Source organism: Pristis pectinata, chromosome 35 (assembly GCF_009764475.1).
Source record: "Pristis pectinata isolate sPriPec2 chromosome 35, sPriPec2.1.pri, whole genome shotgun sequence".
Lineage (NCBI taxonomy): Eukaryota > Metazoa > Chordata > Chondrichthyes > Rhinopristiformes > Pristidae > Pristis > Pristis pectinata.
The window spans coordinates 4,212,040-4,226,694 of record NC_067439.1 but is presented as its reverse complement, the minus strand read 5'-3'; the positions used below and the strand labels follow the sequence as shown (position 1 = coordinate 4,226,694).

General features: G+C 40.9%; 1 long non-coding RNA gene across 1 annotated transcript; it reads left to right on the top strand.

Moving 5' to 3' along the window:
* Window positions 1–323: 323 nt before the first annotated feature.
* Window positions 324–12,907, top strand: LOC127586439 (uncharacterized). The gene is made up of 6 exons (XR_007958685.1): window positions 324–458; window positions 2,738–2,762; window positions 3,377–3,430; window positions 5,950–6,030; window positions 8,974–9,072; window positions 11,988–12,907. It is a non-coding gene; the product is annotated as an uncharacterized LOC127586439 (long non-coding RNA).
* The last annotated feature ends 1,748 nt before the right edge of the window (window positions 12,908–14,655 follow it).

The following is a 14,655-nucleotide window of genomic DNA, read 5'->3' as shown; positions in this document are numbered from 1 at the left end:
GCGTATACACTGTCGCTGGTCGCAGATCATTTGATATCTGAAATTCCGCCTGCGGTCAGCTCGCTGTAGCAATTCTTAGCCGGGGTTGTGCCATTCACGAATGGGGGTGAATTGGAGCAGTAATATACGTTATAAAATCAGTTTGAGAAAAAAAAAACGATTAACCCGCGTTCCGTTACATTTAAATTCACTCCAGCTAATTTTGCGAGGTTTGGTCGTGGTCTGGCAGTGAAAACATGGTCTTCAGGGAGTTGGGAACACCCGAACATCCTTCCTTCCTTCCCTCCCTCCCATTGGCCTCCTCGCCACCCAGTTATTATGTTGAAACATTCAGTTTTCGGGTTAGTTTGGCGCTGGTTACAATTGCGAAGGTATCCGCCGCAGCTAGAAGGTCGCAGAGGGCGGTCGCAACGCTACTCTGCCGCAACCATGGCGCTCCAGATCGAAGTGTCGTACTGGTAAGACCTTGGATGAAATGACACAGCGCTCGTTGCTAACTCTTGGCGTGGAGTGCATTCGATAGCATTCTTCACGGCAGACCCCAACTCAGTCCGCTTGTTGTTTGTTCCTTTACATATTTACATTTAGAACGCCTCCTTCTCTGCTCGTGTCTGAAATGCTCCCGAATTTCTTCAACTAGACGTAGCGTATTTTAGAGGGGGTTTCTGTTTCGCTGGATGAGGTCGCTTGAGAAATGAACCTTGGAAAGCCTTTGAATATCTCGGAATAATTGATTCTGACACATTGTTTACCTGGTGATTAAATTTATTTGTGACACTGCAAATATTGCCCAATGCTGGGTTGAGAAGGGAGAACCTGTCGCAACATGCAGAATGTATTTAAATGTGTAAGTTGGTTCGCTTTAATTTTTTTATTATGAATAAACGATTCTTTTTTTTGGCATGAAGGTCTAGGGCATGGTTAAAAGTCTTCCTGCAATAGCACTGACTGGAATGAAGTATGACACTAGCAAGTTTTGCCACTTTTAATGCCTGAGGGCAAAATTTAAAAAAAAGACCTGGAGCAGCTCTGGAAGAGAGACTGGTGCGCTGAGACTCGTTGATGGCTTTGTTCGCGAGTGTTTACAAATCTGGAGTGGAAATAGTCTTAATGGTAGTGTGGGGGATCAGGGATCAGGGATCTTGGGGTCTCAGTCGATAGGACGCTCAAAGTGGTGGCGCAGGTTGACTCTGTGGTTAAGAAGGCATATGGTGTATTGTCCTTCATCAATCGGGAATTGAATTTAGGAGCCCTGAGGTATTGTTGCAGCTGTATAGGTCCCTGGTCAGACCCCACTTGGAGTACTGTGCTCAGTTCTGGTCGCCTCACTACGGGAAAGATGTGGAAGCCATAGAGAGGGTGCAGAGGAGATTTACAAGGATGCTGTCTGGGATGCGGAGCATGCCTTATGAAAGCAGGTTGAGGGAACTTGGCCTTTTCTCCTCGGAGAGATGGAGGATGAGGGGGGAACCTGATAGAGGTGTATAAGATGATGAGAGGTATTGATAGGGTAGATAGTCAGAGGCTTTTCCCTAGGGCTGAATTGGTGGCCACGAGAGGACATAGGTTTAAGGTGCTGGAGAGTAGATATAGAGGAGATGTCAGGGGTAAGTTTTTTACTCAGAGTGGTGAGTGTGTGGAATGGGCTGCTGGAAATGGTGGTGGAGGCAGATACGATAGGGTCTTTCAAGAGACTGTTAGATAGGTACATGGAGCTGAGTAAAATAGAGGGCTATGGGTAAGCCTAGTAATTTTTAGGGTAGGGACATGTTCGGCACAGCTTTGTGGGCCGAAGGGCCTGAATTGTGCTGTAATTGTTCTATGTTCTAAATTCAGCATCTGTGGAAATAGCGTCAACGTGAAGTGTCGCTGGCTTGTAACATCGGCGCAGCTCCCCTGTACGGATGCTGCTTGACTTGCTGGGTGTTCCCAGTGTTTTTGTTGCTTAAATTACTGTTGAAAATCTGGAACTAACCAATGCCCAACATAAAATGCAGCATTAAGGCTGGCAACTTTGCAACAACAGTGCATTTCAATTAACACGAGTTATTTCTTTACCCCCGCCCACTGCAACACCCCTGTACTTTTTCCAAAAAGGGCAGTGACTTCTGAATGCCTTTAGGGCAAATCTTCCAGTTTTCAAGAGCTCAAGATGTTTCTGTTGGCGATGTCTTATCTTTAAGCTTTTAGGAGCAGGCTTCAGGAATTATTGAAGGATTCAACAGCTTCCCAGTACTGGAGTGTAATTCAAACACCTGTTTGAATTACACTCCAGTGTAATTGAATTAATTTGTTTGAATTAATCATAACTTTTACACCACAATGAGAAGCTAAAGTCTGGACAACTTTCTAATGAAAATAAAGACTACATCTGCTTCTAGAGAGAACTCAGTTGATTCTGAATACTTTGAACATCTCTTTTGTGCCCTTTATTTAGATTCGGCATTGCTTGCAGATTTATACTGGGATTTGAAATTTTGAAGAACTTGTACATAATCTAAACTTCGAATGCTTTCACACGATGTTGCAGTGTTGTTTATTTGACATGGCATGAGGAAGTGAGATGCTGGAGGATCCTGTTTCTCCAATTTTTGTAGGTCAATTTTCCTCTGAGACAACAGGGTTTGCGTATAGAAACTTTATTGAAGAGAACTGGATCAGGTGCTTGCGGTAGCTAAGTAAAAAGTTCAAGTTTATTAGAATATACTAATCCTCTTTTTCTCCATTTTTTTTCTAGCAATTCCTGAGGTTATATTCGTCAGGTAAGCAAAAATGCTTGCATTAATATTGCTCCTTTCACCACCACTAAGTCTGCTTTGGTAGTGTAATCAGTGTTGTAATTTAAGAAATGTCGGTTTGCAGCATATTTCCACAGAGACCATGGTTAAACAATGGCCTAAAGACACCAGGAAGAACTCCCCTGCTGTTCTTCCAAAATATTGCTATGTCTCTGCTTACCACCTCATCCAAAGGACAGTGCCTCTAAGCATACAGTGCTGGAGCGCTGGCCTAGATTTTTGTGGTTCAGTCTGGTAGGTCTGATATTACACAGTCACAGCTGCCACTGAAATGTGCAGCAATACAAGTGTACATGTGACTAATAAAGAAATCTTGTCTTGTCTATGCAAGTCATAACAAAATGATTTAATAGTAATATGTTGTAATACAAGAATATTGTGATCAGATTTCAAGGTAGTAGTTCTCAAACTCTTCCATTGGATAGTGCCTGAAGATAGCCTAATATAACTTCATGTATTATTTTGCTAATCTTTTAAAGGACAAATGTGATTTTTGTATTGCATTGAGATTTAATCAGGTGAAGGGTAAATAATTCCTATTTATTTGTATTGCTGCTTAAGACCTGTTTTTTTTCTAGTTTACCACCCTCAAGAAGAAACTTGAAGAGGTGTTTCCTGGTGAACTAGAAATCGTAAGTGGGTGCTGCAAGGATGTTGGCTGTAAAAAAGCATCCAGCTGCCTTGCCTTGTCATTTTCTAGTGTCCATGGATGATAAAATCTGTTATTTGTATAATGTCCTTCCTAGTCCTTTTTGGGGAAAACATTCAGCATAGCTACATGAGGACACAGGTTTAAGGTGCTGGGGAGTAGGTACAGAGGTAAGTTTTTTTTATTCAAGAGTGGTGAGTGTGTGGAATGGGCTGCCGGCAAACGGTGGTGGAGTCGGATACGATAGGGTCTTTTAAGAGACTTTTGGATGGGTACATGGAGCCGAGAAAAATAGAGGGCTATGGGTAAGCCTAGTAATTTCTAAGGTAGGGACATGTTCGGCACAACTTTGTGGGCTGAAGGGCCTGAATTGTGCTGTAGGTTTTCTATGTTTCTGTGGTTATAATGTTGGAAATGCAGCAGGCCTTCCATAGGCCAAGCTTCCATAAACAGCAATGTTATAACCAGAAGACTGTTTATTGCTGTTCATTGAGAGTTGAATATCATGCAATGGATGAGAAGTAAGTCCTCTGCTCACTTATTTGTTATTTGACAAGATTTTTTTGTTGCATTTGCCTGAGACCAGGCAATGCCTCAACTAAAAGGCAGAACCTTTGACGTTCCTTTGCTACTGCATTCAGAATGTTACCTGAGATTTTGAACTCTTCTCTGGAGTGGAACCCATGACCTTTTGACGAGGGTGAGAATGTTGCTTACTTAGCTGTGAGTGATGGCTTTTAAATGAGAGAGAAAAAAAGGTGCTGCTTGAACTTCAGTTTTGTAACTTGAATTTTGCTTAATCTCACAGCTCCAAAATAACAAGTGTGGCACATGAAATTTTTGATGTTTCTGTCAAGGTACATTGTACTGCATCTTCCAGGTGTAGAAAAGCAAGTTATATTATGATGTTTATCCCAACCCAATGCCACAATCATTGCCCTGAATAACACACGTGCTCCAGTGGCTGGGAATACTTGTTGCATCTGGGAAGAAAGAGTAAATTTAAAATCTTGGGTCTATGGTGTTTTGCCAGTCATGGTCAGAAATACTATTGCAAGCAGTTCTGTCTGCTTCAATTGTGTTCATCATGACCAAAGCACCCAAACAAAGTATTACACAGTATTCCAGACTTGCAGGCACAAGGAGAAGCAAAATAATTGAGGCTGGGTGTTTTCAAAAGTACATACAGGATGGAGGAAAAACTTTTTAAATTGCATAAAGTGTTTTTGTGTCCCACAATTATTGTCAATTGATGTCATTCCATTGACTTTGTAAAACTGTATTTTGGACAACTAAATTGGGTAAGACAGAATTATTGGATGCCAAGCATAAGTTGTATGATGGGCTGAATATTTCACTTTGAAACTCGTGCCTTCTACAGCACCAGCCACTCCTATTTAACCCTTAATGTGACTAATCTTGAGTTTAAAATTGAATTTGGGAGCAGAACAGTTCAATAAATGGTCAAACGGGGATACAGGATGCTTTCCCTTATTAGCCAAGGTATTGTGAGAGCAGAGAGGTTATGCTAAAACTCTATATTGGTTAAGTTGCAGTTTGCTTTCGGTCACGTTACTGAAAAGATGTGGTTGGAGATTTGAGGATGGAAAACTGTGGTTGTGAGGAGAGATTGTAAGATGATAATCCAGTGACGTAGGCCACATGAGACTGCAGATGCTGGAATCTGAAGCACAAACCAAAGTTCTGGAGGAACTCAGCAGCATCTGCAGAGGTAAAGAGATGGTTGATGTTTCCTGTCAAGACCCTGCATCAGAACATTTGGCCACCGTCCTGGGTAGCAGCCCCTTTCCCCTCTTCCCTGTACCTGAACAACTTGCTCCTTCTGACCAATGCTCATTAACTCCCCTTTAATTCTGCTTGCCCTTAACCTACAGTGTGGTGTAATTAACATACTAGTACATTGTTGAAATATGGGAGGAAACCCATACAGTCACAGAACATGTAGACTGCACAGACAACACCTGGGGTCAGAATCAAACCTGAATCCTTGGAGATGTGAGGTGGAAGGAACAAACTACTATACAACTGGATATATTGGGCTCTTCTTTGGAGCAGAGGAAACAGGGATCTAGATGGTTCCTAATTACTTGGGGGAGGATCTGTTTTCTTTTTGAGCAGTCAAGAACCAGGAGGATTAGATTTAAAGCAGTTGATAGAAGGATTTAAGGGGAGATTTTTTGTCACCAAGGATTTCAGTGGTTTGAAATTAACTATCTAAACAAAACGGTAGAGGCAGAAACCCTAAACACATCTTATATTAAAATAAAATGTATGTTTGTACTGTGATGTATGTTTATACTGTGATCTGAAGAACTATTTTGACCAGCATTGACACAATAGCCTTTATAATACAATATTATACAATAGTAATGTATGCAGGCAGATTGTAAATAGAGTTGAGATACAGATCAATCACAGTCTCTGCTGACTGGCAGGTTTCCTTTTGTTCTATTATGCATTGATTTAAATTTTATTTTTCAGGTCGGGATACCGGTTGGTGGATCTACTGGCTGCTTTGAGGTTGTAATAAAGGGTTCAACCAAACCTCTTCATTCTAAACTGGTTAGTGATGATTTGTGTGTTGTACATCTCGAGTGGACAGAAGACTTTTTTTCTTTGAAGAATCACCATGCGGTCTTTCCAAACTAATTTCATTAACTAGTTTGGGTGTTGTATTTGGCCTTCATGCATCAGGAATACACAAAATATATGATGACACTGTATGATTAACTATGTGGCAGTGCTCCAGTAGTCTGCCTGGTTGTCTTGCATGCTTGACACTAGCACATAATGGACATTCCTCCTTAGAATGAGTGTCACTAGAAACCATATTCCAACATGTCAGCCATCTTGGTTAGAATCTGCAATTATTATTCCATTCTGGATGGATCAAGCTATGCCTTGTTGACATTAAGGGGTAATTTGGTTTGGAGTGGGTTACCCTGAAAAGGAGTAAACATTTTTTTTGCAATATTTGATCATGTTTTAAGCAAGCAAAGTTATTTAGAGTGTTAATACTGAGGAAAAGTGGACGGGGACTTTTGTGGTGGACTCTACCCGCACAAAGATGCAGAGAACCAGTAATGACCACGACCTTCTATCTGACTGGTTCCACAGTCCGGGAAATGTTGTAAGAACATTGCTCCCACAATCTGCCATAGGAATTTATTTCTTCGAAGTTAGTGTGGTTCTATAATTTTTGACATAAATATGGATTTGATAGAAGACTCTTCCCTTTACATTATCTCCACAGATGCTGCCTAACCTACTGGATATCCACTGAGTATTTCCAGCATTCTTTATTTTTGCATTTCCAACATGTGCAATTACTTTGTTTTTCAACTTTGATGGTAGCTGACATGCATTAATCAGCCATATCTTAGCACTGTGGGTTATATTCTGGGAATTAGTTCTGAGGCTAATGAGTCATAGAGCATTATACCAAAGGAACAGGCCCTTTGGCCTATCTTGTCCATGCCTGCCTGGTTTTCTGCCTAGTCCAATCTACCTGCACCTGGACCATAGCCCTCCATACCTCTCTCATCCATGTACCTATCCAAACTTCTCTTAAATGTTACAGTTGAATCCACATCTACCACTTCTGCTGGCAGCTCGTTCCACACACCATCCTCTAAGTAGTTCCCCCTCAGATTCCCCTTAAATATTTCACCTTTCACCCTAAACCTATGACCTCTAGCTCTAGTCTCACCCAACCTGGGTGGTTGGGGGGGGGGGGGGGAGGGGAAGGTAGGGAGGAAGCCTGCATGCATTCACCCTATCTATACCCCTCATAATCTTGTACGCCCTCATTCTCCTGCACTCCAGGGAATAAAGTGCTAACCTATTTAACCTTTCCCTGAAACTCGGGTCCTCAAGTTCCAGCAACATCTGTGTAAATTTCCTCTGCACTCTTTCAAGCTTATTGACATCTTTCCTGTAGGTAGGTGACCAGAACTGTGCACAATACTCTAAATTTGGCCTCGCCAACATCATGTGCAACTTCAACATAACATCCCAACTCCTGTACTCAATGCCTTGATTTACGAAGGCCAATGTGCCAAAAGCTCTCTTTACGACCCTCTCTACCTGTGATGCCACTTTCAAGGAATTACAGATCTGTATTCCAGGTCCCTTTGTTCTACTACACACCTCAGTGCCCTACCATTCACTGCAAGTCTTACCCTGGTTTGTACTCCCAAAGTGCATCACCTCACACATGTCCATTAAATTCCATCTGCCATTTTTCAGCCCACTTTCCCAGTTGGTCCAGATCACTGCAAGCTTTGATAGCCTTCCTTGCTGTCCACTGCACCCACAATCTTGATCATCCACAGATTTGCTCATGGAGTTTACCACATTATCATCTAAATCATTAATATAGATGATAAACAACAATGGGCCCAGCACCGATCCCTGCGGCACACCACTAGTCACAGGCCTCCAATCAGAAACAACCATCTACTACCGCTCTCTGGCTTCTCCTGTTAAGCCTACGTTGATTACAAATGGCTACTTCCATCCTGAATGCCAAGTGACTTCTGGACCAGCCTCCCATGTGGGACTGTCAAAGGCCTTGCTAAAGTCCACGTAGACAAAATCCACCACATTCCCTTGATCAAAACTCTAAGATTAGTTAGACATGACCTGCCACACACACAGCCATGTTGACTATCCCTAATCAGGACCTGTCTATCCAAATACTTAAGATATCTTTATTAGTCACATGTACATCAAAACACACAGTGAAATACATCTTTTTGCTTCGTTTGCTGGGTATTCTGTCCCTCCGAATACCTTTCAATAATTTACCTATGACTGAAGTCAGCCTTTCCTGCCTTTCCCAACTTATTCTTAGACCCTTAAAAAAAACAGAACAATATTAGGTGGCCTCCGGCACCTCACCTGTGGCTAAGGACATTCTAGATATGCCAGGGCCTCTGCAATTTCTGCATTAGCCTCCACTTGTGGTGCTGGGAATTTGATTTTTAAATTAAGCTCAGTGACCACAAAACTTAATTATTTTCTTCATGAAGGAAATCTGCTTATTCCAGTCTATGCATGGCTCTGTCTCAACTATTTTATTGTTGACTCAACTTCCCTCTGCCATTTTGTCAAAGAGGTCATCCATTAAATATTTTGGGCCTTGCCAGTAATGCCTACAGAACACAAATTTTAAAGTCATGTTGTTTCTAACTATCTTAATTTTCTTGAGCTTGCTGTCTTTTTTTTAAGTTGCATTTACTTTATGCCCTCTAGGAATGAGCAAGGATGATACATATCCATTTCCAATAGGACTGAATCAGTAGAACGTGAAATGAACTTCAGATAGGGTTTCTGAAGGCAGACGGTTACCTACCATGTGTACTATCTGGGTCCATGCTGAAACTGAAGTGACATTTAATGCTACTTTTTAACCAGTTCTATTTAATATTTAGATGTGTTTAACCAGTAAAACTGTATCTGCCAGAAAGTGAAATGACAATGCATTCATTTGTCCTCAAACAGGGTGGAGATAACAAAGTTGATGAAGTGAAGTTTCAGAAGATTGTTCAAGGAATCAAAGCAGCCCTTGGACAGTAACAATGTGGAAGCTGTAATTCTCAGGTGAGATGTCGATTTTAATGCGAAAATGAGCCATGTGAAACCCATGGGTTCGGTAACCAGTCTGTAGGGAGTTATCTACAGTGAATATTTGCTGATCAACATGAGCTCCTAAAGTGCAACCATTTTAACATTTTCATCCTTTAAATCCAGCTCTGAAACCACATTCACTTATGATCCTTCCATTTCTAGTTTCTTGAATAGCCTTAGCAGCTCCTTACGTCCTAAACTGAAATTTACTTTAAAAATATTCTATCCCACCCTTTCCCTGATCTCCATCCTGCCCAATCCCCACTTTGTGCAGTTCTGGTCATCACTCTAAGCTAGAGGGTGCAGAAAGATGCACAGGGATGTTGCTTGAACTGGAGGCTTGAGTTATATGGAGAGGTTGGAAAGGCTGGGACTGTTTTATAAAATTGAGGTGCATAGATAGGATGGTCACTTTTTTTTGCTGCAGGGTAGGGGGGAGCTTAAAACCAGAGGGCATGGGTTTAAGGTGAGAGGGGAAAGATTTAAAAGGGGATCTAAGGTAAGTTTTCTTTCCCCCACATGGAGGGTATATTGGGTATACGGAATGAGCTGCCAGAGGCAGTGGTAAAGATGAGTGCAGTTGTATTTCTAAAAAAAATTGCACAAATGCATTGATAGGAGAAGTTTAGAGGGATACGGACCAAACACAGGAAAATGGAATTGGAGCAGACATGCTTCTTGGTCCACGTGGACGAGTTGGGCTGAAGTGCCTGTTCCACACTGTATAGCTGAGCCTAACGAAATATTGCCATCCTTGTCTCTTTCAATGCACCCAAACCCACCTCTGAAGGGTTTAGCCATCTAATATCCTTGTTGGAATAGGGAGGAGTAGGGGGGAAATTTGACGTGTTAAAGCTGAGGTAGATTTAATAGTAAGGACTTGTTTCTCTTTTTTGGAAAACAATTGAGAGGTGCACATTTGTTAAGATCAGAGGGGAGTGGATGAATTTACCCACATAACCTGAAAAGGTGGTGAAGGCAGAAGCTGTTCCTTTTTTTTGTATCTGGATGACTACATGAAGAGGCAAATCTAGGAAACTGGACAAGTATTGGGAGGTGGCAGAGCCAAATCATCATTTTTAGCTAGCATGAAAATGGGCTGAATAGCCTTTTGTACCATTTTCTAATTCTATGGCACTAAAATGAGTCATAATATTTCTCTGAATTACCATGTGTTAATACTATGATGAAGGTGAGGGACTATGCATTGCAATCGGGATTAGTAAAGACTGGAATTAAAGTCTGAGGAATTTCAGCTGCATCTCCTGTCATGTATGTCATCAAACTATTGAGCATAATATCCATTGATGATAAATACAATGTGACCACTAAGTATACATTCTAAGAGGCTAATCATACAATACAGAAAAGGGGATTTAAGCCTACTGAGTCCACACTGACCATCAAGGACCCATCAACATTAATCCCATTTTATTCTTGTACACTATCCACATACACCCCCACCCCTTAGATTATACCACTTGCTACATGCTAGAAGAAGTTTATAGTGGTGGTTGAACCAACCTGGAAGTCATTGACACTTTTTTAAAAAGTCACAGGGAGAATGCAGAAACTTCACACGGATAGTATCATAGGTCAGGATTGAACAGTGAGGCAGCAGTTCCTATATCTGTACAACTGTGCCCCTCCCCACTCTTCAACTTTATTGCTAGGTCAAGGGGAATGTCACCTGCAAGTTATACATCTGGGAACAAAGCCAGAGATTTTGTTGGACTGGTGATTCTTGCCTAGATGGGTCAGAGAAGACCTACCTGGCCATTTTCCACCCCACTGCCCCCCCCCCAAAAAAATCTATTTTTCTTTCCCTTGCAAAGCCACATGGTTTAGAAATTGCAAGGGGTTAAGTGTTTGCCATAGTCGAGGCAAGCTAGTTGAAACAGGGTCTTGACCTGTCCATTTTTGGTGCTCATAAGAGTATATCCTTGGACTTGAGTACCTAAAATTGTTTCTAATGAGGTTTTTGACTTCCTAAAACAAATTTGTTTATTACAGCTACACTATTTGTGGTAGGTTAGTCTTGTGAAGTCTAATTTTCAAAAGAAGATCATTGATTAGACAATCAATAATGGACAATGCAGCTTTTGAGAATCTGCAGCTGATCCTATTTAAGACTTAAGTTCTCAAAGTCAAAGAAGTCTTCCATTACCAGTTTGTGCTTTGATAGTTTCTGATAGACAGTTATTCAAGTCCTATAATTGGCTGGAGAACAGCACCACCCCCCCACCACCAAATGGTTGGTGTCTAGCTAGTCCATGCTGATCCTCATGATCCACAAAGAACACCCCCTACCACTCCAGTGATTGGCTTTTGCGGGGTTTGACAAGTGAATTTTCGGCAAGTAAGCACTGTTGTTTTCTCTTCTGCACCTTCCCCACCCCCTGCCTGGCAATTCCTCTTTCAACCAATCAGAGCAAAATGCTGCAAGCAGTTTCAAATTGTAAATGTGTTGGGGAACACTTTTACACTTTGAAAGCATCCATGCAGGAAGTAGGGTTATCTTTCAAGTTGACATCTATTGTAAGATCTGCAATACAAACCACTTGAATTTTAAGTGAGGCTGCCTCAGGCACTATCACTTGCTGCCCATCATATAACACTTGTCGTTAGAATCCAGCAACAATGCAAGAGGCAACTGATTCAAAAATCCATTTTGCAACCTCTTCCCAATTTTACTGCTAGTGTCTGACATGACGGCATACCCGTTTTAAATATGAATTTTCAGATTTCATTGAAAGGAGTGCCTGAAAGTGATAGTGTGACCAATTGTAAGTTGGTTTTACAGGTGTACTAGGCATTATGTGGTGTTCAATTATGACCAGGACAACATTATTGTAACAAATATAGTAATCACTCTTTTTGTATTCCAGTTAAACATTCATTTAATTTGTTCACTGTGGCTGAACACTCAATGACGGAGATGGCTGAAATGTCTTCAGAGGCACGGCTGTTACCAGATGTCCATGTGAAAGGCTCCAGTAACCAGGTTTTATGGAGTTTGACTTGAATGAATTTTCAGCAAGCAAGTGCTTTTGTTTTCTTTCCTCCTTCCCCACTCACCTCCAGGAGTAATTCCTTCCTGCAGAGCTGCATTGTAAGAATACACAACCCTATCCAATTCCTTTCTGTAGCCTTGTGGAACAAATTTTACATAATTATGGCTCCCTTCTCCACTATGCAAGGAGATATAAATGTAATAGCTCTACTATTCTGTTTATCAGCTGTTCACCTTAAACCAATATGACATTGCACTCCCATCTGAGCAATTATTTCTGTCTGAAGTCATTTTGTACTCCTTCCAAATTAGGACTCTACTTGTATTCCTGAATTGTTACAAAACGATTCTTCTGAACAAATTTATTAACTTCAGTTTGGTGTGCATGGCATAAATAGATGGAAAAACAGAAATTGACAATAATGACATGTGTTTTGATCCAAGATAAGTGATGATAAAACAGTAACACTATTTACTAAAACAACCCCTGGTTGATGAGTCTTGCAACAGATGCACATTGTACACTATCCTTGCTTGGACAACTATTACTCCAAATGAAAACTGCTGTGGATATTGGGAAAATCTGAAAATTAAAAACACCAACTATTAAGCAGGTCTGACACCAGAACGAAAATGAATGCTTCAGATTGCTGATTTACTACTTTGGAATGTTAATGATGTTGCCTTACTTCCTGAGAAGTTCTGCCTTTTTTTAAAATTCATTTATCCTGGGTGCTCTTAAATGTATCAATTTAAATCCTATTTAGAACTGCAATAAAATCATTGATAAACTGCCTGGACTGTCTTAATTTTAAGTACCTTTTTTGCTCTCTGGTGCAATTGTCTGATTAATTTTGTTTCTTGCAATCAAGTCCAATTAACCATAATTGCAGCACTTATACAGAATCTTTAAATTAAAACTTTCCCCTCCAAAGTAGCTTGTGCCACATTTTCTATGCATACCAAATGTGTTTATGAATACGAGGATATTTAGAAGGAATTCCTTTTGGGGAAAAAAAACATAAATTGTACTGAGCATTATTGTGTTGACAGAAAAGCCCAAGATCCATTTCAGATGGAGAAGTGGCTATAATGGGGCTTGTAGAAAGTTAGATCAGGAAATGCTTTGGAATTTTCTGATTTTAAATATAGATTGTCTGCTATAGCTTTGAAACAATTTAAACTATCTAGCTTTTTGTTTGACTAAATGGATGATTGATTCGAGGAAATTCCCTTGTCAGAATTTATGAAGGGGAGACTTGTGTAGATTTGTTATGGCACAGGAGAAAACATTGGAGGTTATTCAGAATGGACAGCTGCTGCACTGAGGGAATTTGAACAAATTTTGATCTTCCCTATTCTAAAATAGTGAATTACCTGATAGATTACCAAAATAGTTTTGTTCAAACTCGTGCTCATTTTTTATTCCTGGTTCACTAATGTACATCATTGGCTGCATTAATAGGCCTAAATTAGATGCTACTTGATGAGCATGGAAGGAGCTGGCCTAAGCCTGCAACCTGATTAGAGTTAAATATTCCTAGTTCCCACCATAAACATAGCCAACACCCCTCCTTCCCCCCCCCCCCCCATAAACATAGCCAACACCCCTTCCTTCCCCCGTCTCTTTCTTTCCCTCCTCCACCGCCCCCCTCCCCCAAAAAAACAAAAACTGTTAGCAAGATCGAAGCATGAATTGCCATGCATTTGGTCAAACCTTTGACCCAATTTGTGCTTGACAGCTGAAGGATGGGTGACTATAGGTGGCCATTAGGATCTAATCTGCTTAGCAGCAAAGAAACATGCCTTCAGAGGAAAGCTCACTGCTGCAATGTTTATTGTAGTTGGAATACCTCACCTAAGGATCATTTTGGCAAAGAATTCAAGATGCAATTTCTTTATCAGCCACATGTACATTGAAACACAGTGAAATGCATCTTTGCGTAGAGTGTTCTGGGGGCAGCCCACAAGTGTCACCACGCTTCCAGCACCAACATAGCATGCCCACAACTTCCTAACCTGTATGTCTTTGGAACGTGAGACGAAACTGGAGCACCCGGAGGAAACCCACGCAGTAATGGGGAGAACGTGCAAACTACTTACAGACAGTGGCCGGAATTGAACCTGGGCCGCCGATGCTGCAATGGCATTATGCTAACCACTACACTATAGTGCAGGCAATCATTCCTGAAAGACGTCACTATTTGTATGGTACTATCCTTTATTTGAATTGCTGTTGGGAAAAAAAGGGTCAATAGTGATCAGAATGCATCTCCATTTTATATACACAGCCATCAATGAGAACCATATGTTCCAATGCAAAAATTATAAAATCTGGTTTATAACTGGCAAAGGGAACCTGTCTGTACCATGGTTAGCCAGAAAGTCTTGCTTGGAAACTGGCCAATGTTTGGATATTCTTGTCATATTTATAGCCTACATGATTATGCATGTCACTGCTTCTGAATGAAGACCAAACTGCTTTCTAACACATATGCAAATACATTACACTGCAAGGTAGATTATGGTGGTATAATTGTTAA